This window comes from Eucalyptus grandis, chromosome 11 (genome assembly GCF_016545825.1).
Source record: "Eucalyptus grandis isolate ANBG69807.140 chromosome 11, ASM1654582v1, whole genome shotgun sequence".
NCBI classification, from domain to species: Eukaryota; Viridiplantae; Streptophyta; class Magnoliopsida; order Myrtales; family Myrtaceae; genus Eucalyptus; species Eucalyptus grandis.
The window spans coordinates 8,519,818-8,537,761 of record NC_052622.1 but is presented as its reverse complement, the minus strand read 5'-3'; positions in this window follow the sequence as shown (position 1 = coordinate 8,537,761).

Below are 17,944 nucleotides of genomic sequence, written 5' to 3'. Positions count from 1 at the left end.
AGCATGTGGTTGAGGGCTCGGCCCTCTGTGACATCCTAGATTTTCAATCCCGTTTTCAATTAAATTAATCGGGCATTTCATCGACGCGCCTATAGGGTTGTTCTCAGAGCTGATCACTCTCGATATAACTAGACTAACTGGGAAAGCCATTAAGGAATTTTAATGCGATAAACTTGAAAATTTGACCAGGAATCGGCCATTCGACTGTGTTTATCTTTTGAGGCCATTACGACACAGTTAAAAATCGATTTGAGATTAGAGATAGGTAGGTTCGACTGAAATGTGTGGCTAATCATGGGTAATATCACTAAATTGAAAAATTCTCGTCGGCCGGCACTAAACTGATTTTCCTATTGTTTTGGTACCTTGTATCTATATTTGAATCCTCAAGATTTTCATGACAACCGAGAGTCGCCAATGTGTTGAGTGGGTTCATTGTGATTCAAAGAAAATCGACCACGGGTCATTTGCATTAAAAATTTCTGAAAGTTACCCGATAGTTTAGGTCACGCTAAAATTGCGCCAAATTGAAATTAACCGCAAATTTGAGTTCGATTTCAGAAATTGAAAGTTATGTTATGTCACAATAAATTCTAGGAGCGTCGACTCAATCTTAGAAGATTTTTCTGCAAATCGAGACTTTTTGATAAAAAGTCGAGGTAGGGTCGTTTTTATGCGAGAAAAGTCAAAGATCATTTTTGGTCGCAAATTTGGAAAGCAAGTGGGATTAATTGGGGAGGAAAAATACCAATTTCATCATTGGTGAGTCAATTGATTTTATTTAGGCCGAATTGTGTTGAATTGAGTAAGAACAAGTGTCCAATTGAGGGGGAAATGCTAGAAATTCGTAACTCCCCCTTGCCTAGGATTTTTGGACCATTTCAAGAGTTGTAATTGAAGCATGGGTGGCTAATTTTGGGCCAAGGGTTGCAGATGGTGGTAGAGGTTGGTCGAATGGACATTTGAAGAGAAAATTTGGCCAAGTGGACCCCTTGTCCCCTTATCCCTCCCTCTCTCTTGCCCTCAACTGGCCGGCCATCACCATTTCCCTCTCCCTTGCTGTTTCAAAAGCCCTTAGCAGCCATGGAAGACCACCAGAGCAGCTAGCAACCCTTGGAGTCGCACGACACCACCGCCCTCTACCGTTCGCCGTTTCCACCCCCGTCCGTATGCCGCATGACCCTGACGCCCCTGTTGCTTCCAACCGTCTATTCTGCCATCCAGGGTGCTGCCAGGGCTGGGTGGAGCTCAGTCGGAGCTGTCCCGCCTCCATTCAGCCACCATGAGCCCTTGTTGTTGACCACTCGACCTCCTCAATCCTTCACCGGTCTTGTTTGCCTCAATCGGCCCTTGTTTCTCTCTTTTGCAGCCCAAAATAGAGAGCAAGTTGGTGGGTTTTCCAACAAAGGTTTGGCCCATTTTGAGGTGGTTCCGAACCTCGGTTGCCAAGCCTACTTTGGAGAAAGTTGTCCTCCATTGCATCCCCGTTGATTTGAACCGACCAGATCGCAAAACAAGTGAGTTTAACTCACTAATCCTTGCTTAGTAGGTTAATCATGCTTAAGGACTGTTTAGTTTAAGCTAAGATGGATTAGGTGGTTAGTTAGATTATATCAATGAAATTTAATTGTATATTGATGCATGCTAGGTGGATAGTTAGTGAAATTAACGAGTAAATAGACTCTAGTATTTATTTAACAGGTCACAAAAATTTTCCGAATCCGTTTCAGCGTCCAATTAGACATTATGAGCCTAAGTTGGATTTATTTTCATTTATTTAATAATTTCCGTAATTAATTAATTAATTAATTAATTAATTTTCCGGAAATTCAATCGGGATGGCTAGTGACCGAAATTTCGTGTTGATTGTAGTGGTGCTTTCTGTTTATTTAATTGAGCACTAAATTGTGAAATTTGAGTGCAAGTAGTGATTGTGAGTCATTATTCCAAAAAAATGGACAACTTGGGTAATTGATTGGGAAATTGCCGTGTGAGACTGTGAACTAGATCAAGAGAACCACCGGAGTATGGTTATGTTGAGTGGGGACGTGATTCCACTAAGTCTAAATTGCTCGGTGGGACTGTGATTACCACCAAATCTAGAAACTTGCTCGGTGGGGCCATGATTACCACCAAATCTAGAAACTTGCTCAGCAGGGCTGTAATTACCACCAAGTCTAGGAAATTGCTAAGTGGGGTCGTGATTACCACTAAATCTAAGATATGTCGAGTAGGGCTATGATTGCCACTAAATTTAAGTTATGCCTGTGAGGCCGAGTTTCATAATTGAAGCGATTAATGGAATTGACCGTGTGAAAGTCCTAATGACATGTAATCGACTAGGTCGATTGATTAATAAATCGATTTGAGTAAATGAGTTGATTTGTTGATGTGACTCAATGAAATTATGAATTGTGTTGAATTGTAGGGAGAAACTGAGGCCAAGGTAAGTCCTCTGACCCGTATTGTGCTTAGGTAGCTCTTAGGGTGTATTTTCTTCCTAATCGAGTCTTAGGGGGTATAACTCGCTAAGATGTAGTTTCACCCCGTTGTAGGACAACATTTTAAGTCCCTAGATGACAGCTCCTCCGAACCCTCCTGATTATTTTGGGCAACCTAAGAAGTTCACTGAGATAAGGTACCATATTTCGATACACCACCACCCCAAGAGTCTAGAATATGTGCTAATAAAGTCCACGGTTTGGGTTGAGGTGGGTGAACCCCAAAAGGTGCCCCACCATTACTGGGAGTGGTATCGCCATTATTTTGATGGACGAAGGGAAGGTCCTGTACCGGAATTCGAGGTACCCTTGTATGCATTGGAGGTTGCATTTGGGAAGGGTACGGCTAACCCTAAGGATGGCTCGGTGGTGGATGCGAAGGATCCTAAGCTCGAGGGCAATTCTAACTCTCTGGTGTACTTAGCCGTGGGCTCTAGCTATAGCGAGGAAGAAGGAGAGATTGTTGAGGAGGAAGAGAACCTGGAGGAGGACCCAGAGGAGGATCCAGAGGAGGATTGAAAACCCCACCCTTGTCTGCAAACATTGTTTTCTGAACTGGTTTTCGTAGGACCTGAAGTTAGTGTTTGTATTGTGGTATATACGACTTTGGTTGTTTGTATAAAAGTGTGGTTGTGGTTTTTCAGGTTTCAAAAATATGGCCCTACTTTTTTATCACATTGTTTTATTGTCTAGGGATTTCATATCTGCTTTCGCATGTGTATTAAGATGAACAGAGTTGGTGATGTGTCCTAAGATGTCACTATTTAATCGACCAAGCCTAGATGGGTGCGCGCTAGAGGATTGGGGCGTGACACCCTCATTGCCACTGCCTCCCCGCCATCGCCGGGAAGGGCCAGCGATGGTGGGGGGAGGGTCAGCTGGGATCGCCAGGCCCTCAATCGTGTGCTTCCTTCCTCTTATATATATATATATATGTATGTATGTATGTATGTATTTCAATGAAATTAATTTTATATTAAAAGTCAAATTTGCGCCAAAATGACATCGTTTTTGCATTTCTTTTTTTTGTTGAGTGAGCTCTTCAACGAGCCACGTAGGCAAACATAATTAATAAAAAATTGCCATATAGGATTTCTAGTGGGGTTTGCCGAAGATGGCATTTAAGTGTCCCATTTCTTTTTAAAAAGTGGCACTTAAGTGTTTCATTGTGCCAAGTTTTAGCATATGGGATGTACTTTTGCCTAATTGATTAACTTTAATACTTGTCTCTTGGATGCAATACATGAGTGCGTCATGGCTTGGATTGCATGGTGAACAATATTGCATGTACATGGCATAACTTTTCACACAAGGCTATTTACCCTGGACCAATCGAAAAAGGCATGAAGAATATTCCTTAACTTCTATTATGATATTTCTATTGAAGTAAGAAACAGACTTCAATGTAAAAATATGGGCAGATAGAAACCTAGATGGAGGAAGACTGAGATAAAAAGTATGTATATTACCTTTTCTTATTAAAACTGTAGAAGTACATATCTATTTTAAAGTATGTAGAGCCTAATTAATCTTGGCAAGAAATATACATAAAAGAGAATAAATCAATTCCCAATGTACGATATCCCAATAAAACAATTAAGGACAAATCATATCTATCATATTAAATATATGATTTCAATGATATCTTCACCATATCAATTAAGGGGCAACGATATCTCCAACACTCCCCCTCAAGCTAGTGGCATATACACATTGAGGACGCCTAGCTTACTTAATAAATACACATGTTGCCTTTGACACAAAAGTTTGGTGAAGATGTTTGTAGGTTGCTCTGTCATCCTTATTCCCATTATCTCCATCACTCTAGCCTGGAGTTTGTCTCTAATTAAATGCTAGCCAACTTCAATATACTTTGTTCTTTCATGAAAGCTAGATTCACTATGGTTTAAGTGCAACATTGTTGTCACAAAATAGAGTTGTTGGTTTCCTCACCCATAAACCGAGATCTTGAAGTGATCCCTTTATCTAGACAATTTCACAGCTAGTGTTTGCCATCGGTTGATATTCTGCCTCGGTGGATGATAATGAAACAATCAATTGTTTATTTGTTTTCCACCAGAGAAGTGAATTACCAAATTTGACATAGAATCTCGTTACTGAGATTCTACTCCAAGGGCGAGAAGCATAATTTGTGTTATAATATACTGTCGTTTCTATGTTATTCTCCCAAGACAATAGTATTCCCAATCCCGAACACCCTTTCAGGTGTTTCACTACTTTTTTTGTAGCATTCATGTGGGAGTGTTTTGGATCATGCATGAATTGACTGAGACTTTGGACCACATAGCATAATCAGGTGTGGTCATAGTGAGGTAGATGAGCTTCATGACAAGTCTCTAGTATGCTGAGGGATCCTTAAGTAATGGATCCTCATTCAATGGTGACACTTCCTTGTCATATTCAGCTGTTGTTAACTTAACATCCTACTCAATTGAAATGATAGCTAGTTTGGAACCAAATAGTCCTACTTTCTATATAATTTTTAGGAGAAATTAGCGCCGATTGAGACAAAGTCCTTTATCTAATCATGCCATTTTAATCCCTAGAACATATTTGGGTAATCCCAAATCTTTAGAGTTTGGGACACCTGGAGTGCCATAACTTCGTACGAAGGGACACTTAAGTGTCATAACTTCGAAAATGTACACTTAAGTGCCAGTTTCGAAGTTAAATGGAACACTTAGGTGCCACTCCGGCAAAAATCCGGCCAAATGGCTGACGTGGCAATTTTCCAACGAGTTTGGTCCAAAACGGCGTCGTTTTGCATACTGACGTGGCCAGAAAATGCAAAAACAAAGCCATTTTGTGTATGATGTGTAAACAATAATATAAAAATTAATTAAATTAAATTTAAACTTAACTTTATTTAAAATATTCTAAAAATTAAGAAACTAAAAATAAATAAATAAACAAATAAATAAAGATGAGGCCAAGGGGCGGTTGAGGGCTAAGCCCTCGCCGCCGCCGCCTCCCTACCATCACCGAGAAGGGCCGGCAATGGAGGGGGGACGGTCGGCCGGGGTCGCCGGCCCCCGCTTGACATGCATCGAGGGCTCACGGCCCTGCCGCCTCCCCCGCCGCCGCAGGAAGGGGCGGCGACGGAGGGGGAGGGTTGGCCGGGTCGTCGGCCCTCGGCCGGCGGCGGGGCCCGCGAGCCCTTGCCCGGATCTGAGGCGGGTCGCGGCCTCGCTCGGATCTGGGCGAGGTCGCCGCCTCGCCACCTCCTTGCCGCCGCGAGGAAGGGGCCGGCAACGAAGGAGGGAGGGTCGGTCGGGGTCGCCAGCCCCTAGTCGACTAGCGGCGAGGGCCACGAGCCCTCACCCCAAATCCGAGCGAGGGCTCACGGGTCCTCGCCGCTATCCAAGAAGGGGTCACGGCCCTAGTTGCTGGTCGGCGAGGGCTGGCGACCCCGGCCGACCCTCCCCCTCCGTCACCGGCCCTTCCCGGCGGCGAGGAGGCGGCGGTGGCAAGGCTCGGCCCTCGGCCACCCCCTTCGGCCTCCTCTTTTTAAAAAAAAAAAAAAAAATAGAATATTTTAAATAAAATTAAGTTTAAATTTAATTTAATTAATTTTTATATTATTATTTACACGTCGGACATGAAACGGCATTATTTTTGCATTTTCTCGTCATGTCAACGTGCAAAATGCTGTTTTGGACCAAACTCGCTGGAAAATTACCACGTCAGCCATTTGGCTGGATTTTCGCTGGAGTGGCACCTAAATGTTCCATTTTACTTCGAAACTGGCACTTAAGTGTCCTCCCGTACCAAGTTATGACACTTGGGCTGTTCTTCTGCCTAAATCTTTAACATGAAAAGTGGAATGCAAATACTTCTTAAATTCCTTGATGGTAGATTCGTCATTCCTCATTATCAATATATCGTCAACATATATCAACAAGTGGATGGATGATGTACCTCGACTTCATGTGAATAAGGCATAATCGTATCTTGATCGCTTGAACTTTGCAGCCGTGAGTGCATTGGTAAATTTGGCATAACACTAACAAGATATTTGTTTGAGTCAATATAGGGATTTATGAAGACGACATACCAATCCTTCCCCCATCTCTATAGTCCCAATGGAAGATCTTCATAAATTTCCTCTTCCAAATCCCCATGAAGGAAAGCGTTATGAACTCATCTGGCATAAAGGCCAATCATAAAAAAGTAACAATGAAAATAAATGAATGAATGGTGACTCCCTTGACTATTGGGGAAAGTGTCTCCTAATAATCGAAACCTTCTTGTAGTGTGAATCCTTTGGCCACTAGCCTAATCTTATATTGTTTGATGGAACCATCTACTTTGTATTTGATTTTGTAGACCCATTTATACCCAATGGGCAGCCAATTGAGTTGTAAAGAAACAAAATCTTAAGTCTTATTTTCCATGAGGGCTTGTATTTCATGTTCCATGGTTTGTTGCTAGCAGGGATCTTGAACAGCTTCGTTGTATGAGGATGGTTCCTGTTCTTCATATATTCTACTTATGTAGCTTCAATGTTTTGGTGATAGATGAGCAAAGCTAATATAAAAGGAGATGGGATAGTGTGCACCAGATGATTTTGAGGTAGAACAAATATGGTCCTTCATCCATTTGGGTGGTCACATTGTATAGTCTAAATGTCTAGGGGACACAGCATCAGTCTAGATGGGTGGCCCATGAGAGGCATGATTGATAGGGCTTGATGGGAAAGCCATAGAATCCTCTAATAATAGAGTTGGTATTGTACTGTTCATTTCCAATGATGTATTGGAATCAATTCTAGATGCAGGAGGCGCCATATGGAGGAACCATAATGAGCCGTGAGGGTGATAAGTCTTCCTCACTTAAGAATGGACATTGGTTGCCTATTTCTTCCAGTCACTTTTATGAAGATATTTCATTTTTGAAAAGGAAAATATCTTTATAAAAAATAACATCCCTACCCACAAAAAATTGTCCAATCTATGGAGCAAGAACCAAATATCCCTTTTGAAAAATAGGATATCCCATAAATAAGACATGTAGGTGATGAATATCCGATTTTTTGCCAAAGGGTAGCTCAAAAGGGGTTCATCCATTTAGGGTCCAAGATGTTGTGATGTTTCAAGAAAGGGAGTTTGGTATTTGAGGGCATGAGCCACCTCTAAAAGATGGCGATGTTTTCTCTTGACAATCTCGTTTTGCTTAGGTGTGTAGACACAAGAACTCTCATTAAGCAACAGGATATACCAGCATAGCTAGCCATTTTGTCTTGGGTTCCCAATTGGCTTAGAGCTTTCATAATCTACTAGAATTGATCGTGATTGATGGGCTGGCTAACTCTAGTATTTGCTGTGACTGGAAAATCTCGACCTTTTCTTTCTTTGTTGTATGATAAGGATGTTTGCCATAATTGCAAAATTTGCCTTTTCCTTTGTTGGAGTTTTGGCCGTTGGATGCTTTCCATGCAGGTGCTGACGTGGCATGATACGTGCTGTCTGATTTGGGCACAGCCAAGATAAAAGATGGGCCATCAAATTGCACCGCTCGCCTTGGACCGTCCAATCTCATGATCAAATCTTGGCCATTCATCTGTGTTGGGTCTCGCGTGTCTTGGGCAGTTTGATCTTAGGGACACGATTAAATCATGTCCGTTTGTTTTGAACGAAGAGTTGAGGTTATCTTCTTCGCTCGAGAACCCTAGAACTGTGCGAGGAAGACGTCCATGGCCGAACCTCGCCATGGCATGTCACTGCTACTGTGTTGCCTTTGCCGCAAGGGAAACATGGTCGCCGTCAGGTACTTCGTAGATGCAAGATGTTGGGATTTTTCTTGCACAACCAATTGGTAAATTCGTCTAAGCGAAGGTACAAGATCCATGGCTAGGATTTGACTCCGAAAAGGTAAATATCTTTTGTTTAGTATGAGTAGGAATCTAGTTACCTTCTCCCTATCCTTGATTGCTAGATATTGTGTTAGTGTAGCCTCTAATCCTTCAAGCTTTTCTACCGCCATCTTGACTTCATTCCAAAGGACCAATAGTTAGCTGAAAATGGCAGTGATTGAGAGGTTGCCCTATTTTAGCTCCGTAGGGCTTAGGTTATTCCAAAGATTTTTGCCCTATCAAGTTTGCTTTACATTTCTTTGATATTCTCCCAAATTTTCTTCATATCCTCAGTTGGGGGTAGTCCGGAGGCGACCTCTAGGGCGAGGCAGTTGCCAATTCATGTTCAGACGAGTTGGTTGCATTTCCTCCATTGCTGTGCAAGCCACTTGTCAAACGGAATTGGCATTATTTCGTCGATAATTTAGTCTTTATTTTTTGTGATTAGAGCACGCCGGAGCTCTTGGAACCAAAAGGAAAATTTTCCAGTCCCGAGAGCTGTTGCGCAATGAGGCCCAATTTTGGACTGTCAGTGGCAGGGGTATAGAAGGGTTTCTGTTAGTTCTAGCCGGCTATCGGTGGCAACTGGAAAAGGAAGAAACCGGGTTTGTAGACGGAAACAAAGTTTGCCCCAAAACCCAATGGACTCGATCCGATTTGGTTCGAGAAATGCCAACTCGGTTCAAGGACCAGGTTGGGCTCGAAAATGGGATGTGGGCCTCCTTCTAACCCATTATTCTCCACAGAGCCCGTTTAAACTGGGCTTGGTGAAATTGTTTGGTGCTGAATGGGCTAAACCTGGACAGGGACCCATTGGACGTATGAGCCTAGAAATCATTGCCCTGAATGGGCCTGTGTAAGATTTGGTCTTGGGAAGATTTGCCCTATACAAGGCTGAGCCGAGTTTGGTAGTTTAGTTTGTCCTTCCTCCGTCTAGCCTTCTTCGGTGATATTGGATGTGTCAAGGTGTGGATCCAAGGGAGGATCATTGAAGGGCTTTCGGGGTTGTTTAAAGAACCGGACTTTTTTTTTTTGGTCGGAATGAACCGGACTTTGAATTATGATTTCTTGGCATTTGTCTTTGCAGGCTAAAAAACGGTTTGCATAAGCTTATTTTGACTGCTCTGATACCATGTGAAAATATGGGCATATAGAAAGCTAGATGAAGGAAAACTGGGATAAAAAATATGTATATTGCTTTTTCCCAATGAAACTACAGGAGTACATAGAGCCTAATTAAGCTTGGAATGAAATATACAGAAAAGAGAAAATCAATTCCTGATGTACAATATCCCAATAAATTAATTAAGGACAATCATATCAAATATATGATTTTGATGATATCTTCACCATATCAATTAAGGGGCAACGGTATCTCCGATGTTCAACATGAAAAAATTTGAAATCGACTCCAATTGGTAAAAGGAAATTGCTGTGTTTGAAACAAACTTGTGCTTATACGGAGTCTTAAGTTAAACTTTCCATTCTTGACCGCAACTCCAACACAGAACCAATTTCTGATCTGCAATATTCGGTTTTGAACTTTCATGTTTAGGGCTTAGACACAAATCAATTCGGATCGAGTTTGTTCCATGAGCTCAAACTTGAGATATCCTTTAACAAGTAGAACGAACCAAAAACATTAAGAAAAAAAAAAATATATATATATATATATATCTCTGCAAATGATGGATAATGTCGGATGATCAATTGAAACTAGTGATTGGGAGGATTTGCGGTGTCCGAAAATTTCATTGTCGCCGAGTCATCAGTGAAGCGATTCGCAGCACCATCCTGAGGCTGGCCTACAGAGGTCCTGCTCGCCGTCCCGTCCTCTTCCCAGTCATCATAATGGAAAGTCTCAATTCCCCACCAATAAATGGAAGCGAGAACAACCCAGTATGTCATCGAACGGATTCGAAGACGCCTGGTCAGATAGAAGTGAGGGTACCCTAACAATTTAGTACCTGAGTTAATCAGGAGGATAACGAGTCCCGAATAAAATATGGTGTTAGCAAGCCATGGGAGTTTGCCAACAGTCAAGGTGACGCCAGTTATGAAAGCGATGGACATCGCCAGGAGTGCGACTATAAGCTGCAGTTTTGAGTACGAGTATGCAGTTAACGCCCTGTGGGCGTCTTTTTGCTGCGCCAACACGAGGTTGACGACCGCAGTCATTGAGAAGATCATCGCAATGGTGTTGCAAATCACGAAAGCCTGGAACATTCTCTTGTCCAGCATTGTAGCCATGCCGTGGTCATCTTTGGAGGCCGTGTCAATGCCGTTAAATCCTCCAGGAACTGTGAAACCAGCTGCGAAAGTCACAGTGACCACAAGCGCTGCCACCAGCAGACGGGTATTGATCAGATCCTTCATGTCGTCCATGTCTGGCTTCCTTGCATTAATGTCTACTATCGGATACTCTTTATTTCGAACTTCCGGCCTTTGTACGATTATGTCTCTGTTCACGGCTGATGCAGCGCTTAGCACCCTGAAAGCCAATACCTGAGATCGGAAGCATATCAAAAATCAAAAAAGAACAAATTGTTACCACATCGATAATGGGAATGAACTACCGGAATACTCATTCAAAGGAGAACTTTCAATTGCAAAGCTCTTTTTGAAGAAGTAACCATGGAGTACAGGTTCATTTTAAATGAGAAGAAGCATGAATGAAATGTATATGGTTATTGTAGTCATAGGTTGACTTTATGGTAATGTTATGAGATAATCCATACTTAGAGTGGTCATATTTGCCCCATTGACCCCTGGCTATTTAAGAAAAAAAGAATGGAACATTGACAACCGGCGCTTTTTGTCCATGGCTGTATCTATATAGACTCTATCAATGGAGATATCAAACAATTTATCTTTACATTTGTTAGATGACACGTCGCTTGTTTCTAACCGAGGACATATTCACGGCCACAAACTTTAACTACCTCCTATTGAGACTAAATTAGAGCTTTTACTATTGAGAAGACATTAGACAAGTAATTTTGAAGATTGACAAATCTTATCCAGAGTAAAGACTTTGATTTTGATAATAAGTATTTTTCAAGTGGAAAGTCTGACGAGTTATATAAGATATTATCAATCAAAATGACAGTTGTGGCTTAATTATTTCCTTCCATGTATGTTCTATCAAACTGCTAGGAAGGAGTCAATATACTTGTGCAATAGCGAGTGGCAATTGATTGGATTTCTTACCTTATATATAATAAGTTCCAAAGGAAAGTTTTTCCCGAAATTTCTCTCCAAAATTTGGATTTCTTGGAATGTTAGACTTGAAGCAAAGCATCATTTTCTAATTAAAGTACTCAATTTGTGACATCCCAGATTTTCAGTCATGTTCTCTACTGAATAAATCGAGCATTTCATTGATGCGCCTATAGGGCTATTCTCAAAACTGATCACTCTCGAGATAACTAGACTATATGAGGAAATCATTAAGGATTTTAAGGCAAATATACTTGAGAATTCGATTAGAAATCGACTTCTCGACCGTACTCATCTTTAGAGGCTATTACAGCACAGTATAAAATCGATTTGAAATCAGAGAAAGGTTGGTCCGATTGAGATGTATGACTAATCGTGGGCGACACCACTAAATTGGAAAATTCTCGTCGACCGACACTAGACTAATTTTCCTATTGTTTTGGTACCATGTAATACGTATTTGAATCCTTGAGATTTTCACAATAACCAAAAGTTGCTAATAAGTCGAGTGGGTTCGTTGTGGTTCAAGAAAATCAACCACAGGTCATTTGCACTGAAATTTTTTAAAAGTTACCTAATAACCTAGGTCATGCTAAAAACGCGCATAGTTGAAATTAACTGTGAATTCAAGTCCGATTTCAGAAATTGAAGTTTCTGTTATATCACAATAAATTCTAGGAGTGAGATTTTCTACAACCCAACACTTTTTGGGAAAAAAAGTCGTCACCAGGTTGTTTTCGTACAGAAAAGCATAGGATTGTTTTTTATGGCAAAATTGGGAAGCAAGATGAATGTATGGGTGAGGAAAAATGTCAATTGAAGCATTGAGGTGTCAATTTAATTTATGGAGACCAAATGAGGATAAATGGAGCAAGACTTAGTAACCAATTGAAGCCAAATGTTGGAAACCGTTTCATAGTTTTTCCTTAAAATTCGGATCAATTTTCAAATTCTTGAAAAACTGTTCTTTTAAAGTCGTGTTTGCTCATCTTCCTTAAAAAAGAATCTCTTGTTTCTTCTTCATTCTCCATTCCTCTTTCGCTGAAATACTTCTCCGCAAAAACTCTCTTTCTATCGAAAAGATCGAAACTTTCTTCTTCATTCCTATCAATGGCCCCAGAGTGTGTTCAAAAATCAAAGCCTAGACCTTTAGCATCAAGAAGATCAAACCGCATTACCGGAATGCAATTTAGGGCAAGAGGAAGTACTGATCACTTCGATATTTCCAACTCATCCAATAGCGTTGAAGGTATCATCGGCAAAGAAACTTTTTCTGAGTTCTTACAGTTGAAATCTATCATTGTATCTCTCAAGACTTTGGGAAACAATGAGGATGTGATCACTAGCCTATTGGCCAAGCACGGTTTCGAAAATGAGGAAGTTCTTGAACTCATGTTTGCAAACCTTATTAGAAGCTTTCCTCAAATAAACATTGGTGACTGGAGTGGTGTAAGCACTAAGAAGGGGAAGAAGGAAGTAGCAGAAACTCCCATCTCTAAGAAAAATTCTGATTCTAGGGAGGGATGGAGGGGTGACAATGATGAGAAGTATGCAAACTTCAAAAGAAAATTGACTAGTTATGTGGCCAAAGGAAATCGTACTGGGAAATTAATCAGGTCCAAAGAACATCTGGAGTATTTCAATTCTCTGATGCATAGAGGAATTATCAATGAAAGGACTGTGGATTTTGACTTCTTTGAATCTTCTGACATCAAAATCAAACATTATTTTGATAATGTTTGATGATTGATCTTTGTGTCAACGAGTTCTCAACTTATTTGGCCTTAATTGCATACTTTTACTCTAGTCTTGCATTCTATTCTGCCGATACAATTGAGTTCATTGTTTAGATATAGTCTATCTTCTTCAAGCTTGGGATTTAGCAAAATTATGGGAGTAACGCATTTAGATTTTGAGCCTATTGATATTGATCCAGATGTTGCCTATAGATCTTTCTCTGGAATTTCTAATTTCTCTGAGGATACAATGTCTCATGTTTCTCACTATTTGTTTCCTGTTAAGCAAATAGTTCTTCGCAAAATTATTGTCAATTGTCTAAGACCTAAAGGCTGTTCAAAGATTGATGTTTCTCGGTATGAAGCCAAGTTTATATGGGCTATTCCAAATCATCATCCCTTTTCTCTCGCACATCTAGTTATACATCACATGTACAGAACTGTGCTGAAGAACAAAGGTCGGTTACCTTATGGTTCTTTAATTACAAAGATTTTCAATCATCTAGACATTGGGATTCTAGAAAGATTGAGTGAATTGCAGCTACCTTTGATGAATGTGGGAGAGAATATGATGAGAAAAATGAGTTTTAGATTTACTGATGAGGGTTGAAAGGATAAAAAGGAAGACCACTAAAAATAGATGTCAATGACAACATTCCAGAACTTCCTTCGCCACCCACAAAGAGAAGGAAGACTGCTGCTTAGAAAAAAGGTCCTTAGGCTTTCTTAAATAGGCTAAATGAAGAATTCATCGAGGAGTTGAACTTAAAGGAGGGTAAGGAATATGATGATCAGGACAATTTGATTGATGAATATCAATCTGATGAGAAGGATGATGATGAAAGAAGGGAACAAGATGAGGAAGGAGAAGGAATAGGAACATCTACTGACCAATGTTGATCACCGAATAGGACAAGGAACAAGATGCTAAAAATGAGATAAAAAAAAAAAAAAAAAAAACCTATTAAAGCTCCTTTGCCTCAAAAAGAAAAAGTGTGACATCCTAATTTTCAACCCTGTTTTCGATGAAATGAAATGGGCTTTTCATCAATGCGTCTATGGCCATTTTCTCTAAGTTGGCCACTCATGAGATAACTAGTCTATCAGGTGAAGTCGTTAAGGAATCTAAATGTAACAGACTTGAGAATTCGACCAGAAACCGACTGCTTGACCGTGCTAATCTGCAAAGGTCAATACAACACCGTTGAAATCGATTATAGACCGGAGATAGGTTGCTTGCATGTAATTAAAGTGTGGGTAATTCCACCTAATTGCAAAGTTCGTGTCGAATGGCACTAAATCGATTTTTCTGTCGGTTCTGTATCTTATGTCCGTATTTGAAACTTTAAGGTTTTTACGACAACTGAGAGTTGCCTATGAGTCGAAAATACACAATGTGGATCAAAATAAGTGACCACAAGTCAAATGTGCTCAAAATTCCTAAAAGCTACCCTGTAGATTAGGTCACGCTAAAATTGCGTCTAATTGAAATTAACCACGAAATTTAACCCGATTTCATAAATTGAAAGTTCTGTCTTGTCACGATTTATTTTAGGAACATCAACTCATCCTTCAAAGAATTTTCGGCAAACTTGAATTTTTGGCGAAAAATCAAGATTTGGTGAAATTGGACCGAGAATTTGAATAGGCCAAATTGTGTGCACTTTTGGCCTTCAAGTTGAACCAATTGGTGAGGAAAATTATGAAATTTGATGTGGGCATCCTCCTTGACATTATGGCCATTTATTTGAAGTCATTTGGAGTGAGATTGAATTGAATTTGAAGTGAAATTGAAGGGAAATGCTTGGAAATTCGTAGCCATGGGGGGGCTACAACATTTTAGCACCATTTGAGGCTTGTTGGAGAAGTCTTGGAGGGAAATGGCTGTGGATGAGGGCTATGGACTTTGGGGGCCTTGTGATGATGAGTTGGGATATTTATTGAAGACTTTGGTGGCCTTCCTCCTCCTCAGGCTAACAGCAGCAGCCACCTTCTTCTTCTTCAGCTTCTTCTTCTCCTTTGTTGCTGTTTTAGAACTAGAAAACCAGCGAGAACCAACCAACCTCACCGAGCTAGCCCTTGCAGCCGTCAATCACCGGTACTACGCTCGCCCGAGCCACCTGCCTCTCACTGTCTGCACAACCGTGAGCGCCAAGCCCATGTGTCCAAGTCGCCGGTTCTATGCCTGCTTGCCGTCCGCTAGGCCCTCTGTCTTGAGCCCTTGTCCATTGAAGCCAAGCCGTCATCCGCCGTCACCAGCTCACATTCGTTACCCCTACTCACCTATAGTCGTCCTCGTTGCCATTCGCCATTCGCCAGCTGTCCTAGCTCCTCTCGAGCCGGTCTTCCAGCAACTCAAGCAGTGAGCTACAAGGGCTATTTTCAAGCTCTTTCGAGCCTCCCTTGGCATCACTCTAGGCTTGAGTCTCACTCGCCTCCGCGTTGCCGTCGTCATGAACTCACTGGCTTGCTAATCCGATGAGTTTACTCTCTAAACTCTATTTAGGGAGTTAATTATGCTTATGGTAAGTTTAGTTTAGCTTAAGATTGGTTTAGGTGGTTAGTTAGGCTAATTAGGCTGTTAGATTAGTTTAATTAAGGATTAATTAGATTGTATGATTTATCTAGCTTAGTGCATTATTTAATTAAGTCTAGTTAGGTGGTTAGATTAATGTTTAAAGCTTAATTAGTGCATTATTTAATTAATTCCAATTAGGTGGTTAGATTAATGTTTAAAGCTTAATTAGTGATTTATTGAATTATTTTGCATTTATTTAATTAATTTTGTAATTTATTTAATTATTTATTATTTTTCGAAAATTAAATCGGGATAGCCGGTCGTTACAATTTCATGCGATTGTCATCGTGTAATTAGTTTGTGCAATTAATTGCTAGATTTTACAATTGAGTGAAGATTGTGATTTTTGAATTATTATTTCAAAATTTTGGATTTTCGGTATTTAATTAGAAAATATCAAGTGTCGGTTTTGACTCCAAAAATGTTTTTAAGTACTATATAAAATAGTGAGATTTTAAAAGAAATGATATCACTTTTTTTGGTTCGATCTAACAGTGTGCCCACACATGATTATTTTACTAGGTGCTTTTAATACGAAGAAATAGGCCAAGCACATTACTTTAATTGAGACATTTGAGTGCAATGCACAATATCCTTGGTTGGGATTGGATGTGCGTGTGTTGGTTAAGAGAATCCGTCACCCGATGTGTGTTGGATGGACGATGCTCCTATATGGAATGCCCCACATCAATAGATGCCAGTCGCAATAGAAGCTAGGTCAATACTCCTTCGGGATTGTCGTCTAGAGGTAGACGTTGCCGTGCTCAATATGGTGAGACGATTCTCGGTTACGCCGGAAGACCGCCGAATGTCGAGTAGGCCGTGCCCGTGGGGCCATAATCAATTGGAACACGTGACTAGCTGAGATAATCACACCTAATTATGGGACAAAATTGTGTGGCACAGAATGGGACGTGTCATAACAATTCGGCCTTATAATCAAGACCTTTATGATTGTTTGAGATATAAGTTGAGGCGTTCCAATTGTTGAGTGTTATTATTGCATATATCTGTTATATGAACTGTACTAATGTGTAGGAAAGAACTGAGGCGAGGTGAGTCTCATTGGTTGTGTGGTTAGGGCATCGAAGATCAAGAAATCAATCTTTCAGAGAAAGCTACAATTTCTCAGGGCGAGCTATAAGGAAATATGAAGTTTTTGTTTATGCTATTTGGAAATAGGAAGTTTTGGGATTGACTTGTATACCATGGATGCATTTTAATATTATGGTTTGCCTATTATGCATTGTAATATTCTTTTTGGTTGCTAACAAAAAGATGGTAAAGATGACCTAGCAGAACTTGCAGGTTTTATACATGGTTTTTTTTTTTTTAATACATTATTGCACTAACAAGTTTTTCTGCAGGATTCTTTGAAAGACTTTGAGTATGAAATTGACAGGATTGGTTATAAGATTCCTTATCTCCTATCTTTTTAATTCCAGAGCATTATCTATAAGAATCTTGCTCAAATTCTTTCTATTTAAATATTTTTGTAGCTTGATTGCACTATATTTAAAATCTGACCATAAATAGAGCTATTCAATTTTAAATACTTTTAAGCTTTGAAAGCTCTACTCGGAAAGTTTTGTCATAATAAAAATGGGGTGATTGTTGACAAAACTGATTCGGAATAAAGACTTGGATTCTAATGATAAGTATTTTTAGGTGGGAAGTTTGATGGAGTGTGATCAGATGTTATCAATCAAAACCAAAGTTCTGGCTAAATTATTTCCTTCTATATATGTTCTATCAGACAACTAGGAAGGAGTCAATATACTCATGTAATGGCTAGTGGTAATTGATTGGATTCTTCATCTTATATATAAGGAGCTCAAAAGAATTTTTTTCTGCAAAATATCTCTTGACAATTTGAATTTATTGGAACGTTAGACTTGAGGCAATCCAAATTGAAGTACTCGATTTATGAAAACCCAAACTACTGTATGGGTGGTAGAATCTATGGGAAGCTTCATCCTCGACAACCTTGAAGCGATTAGATCTTCTAAGCAAGATCCAAGCCAACGGGTAAATTGGC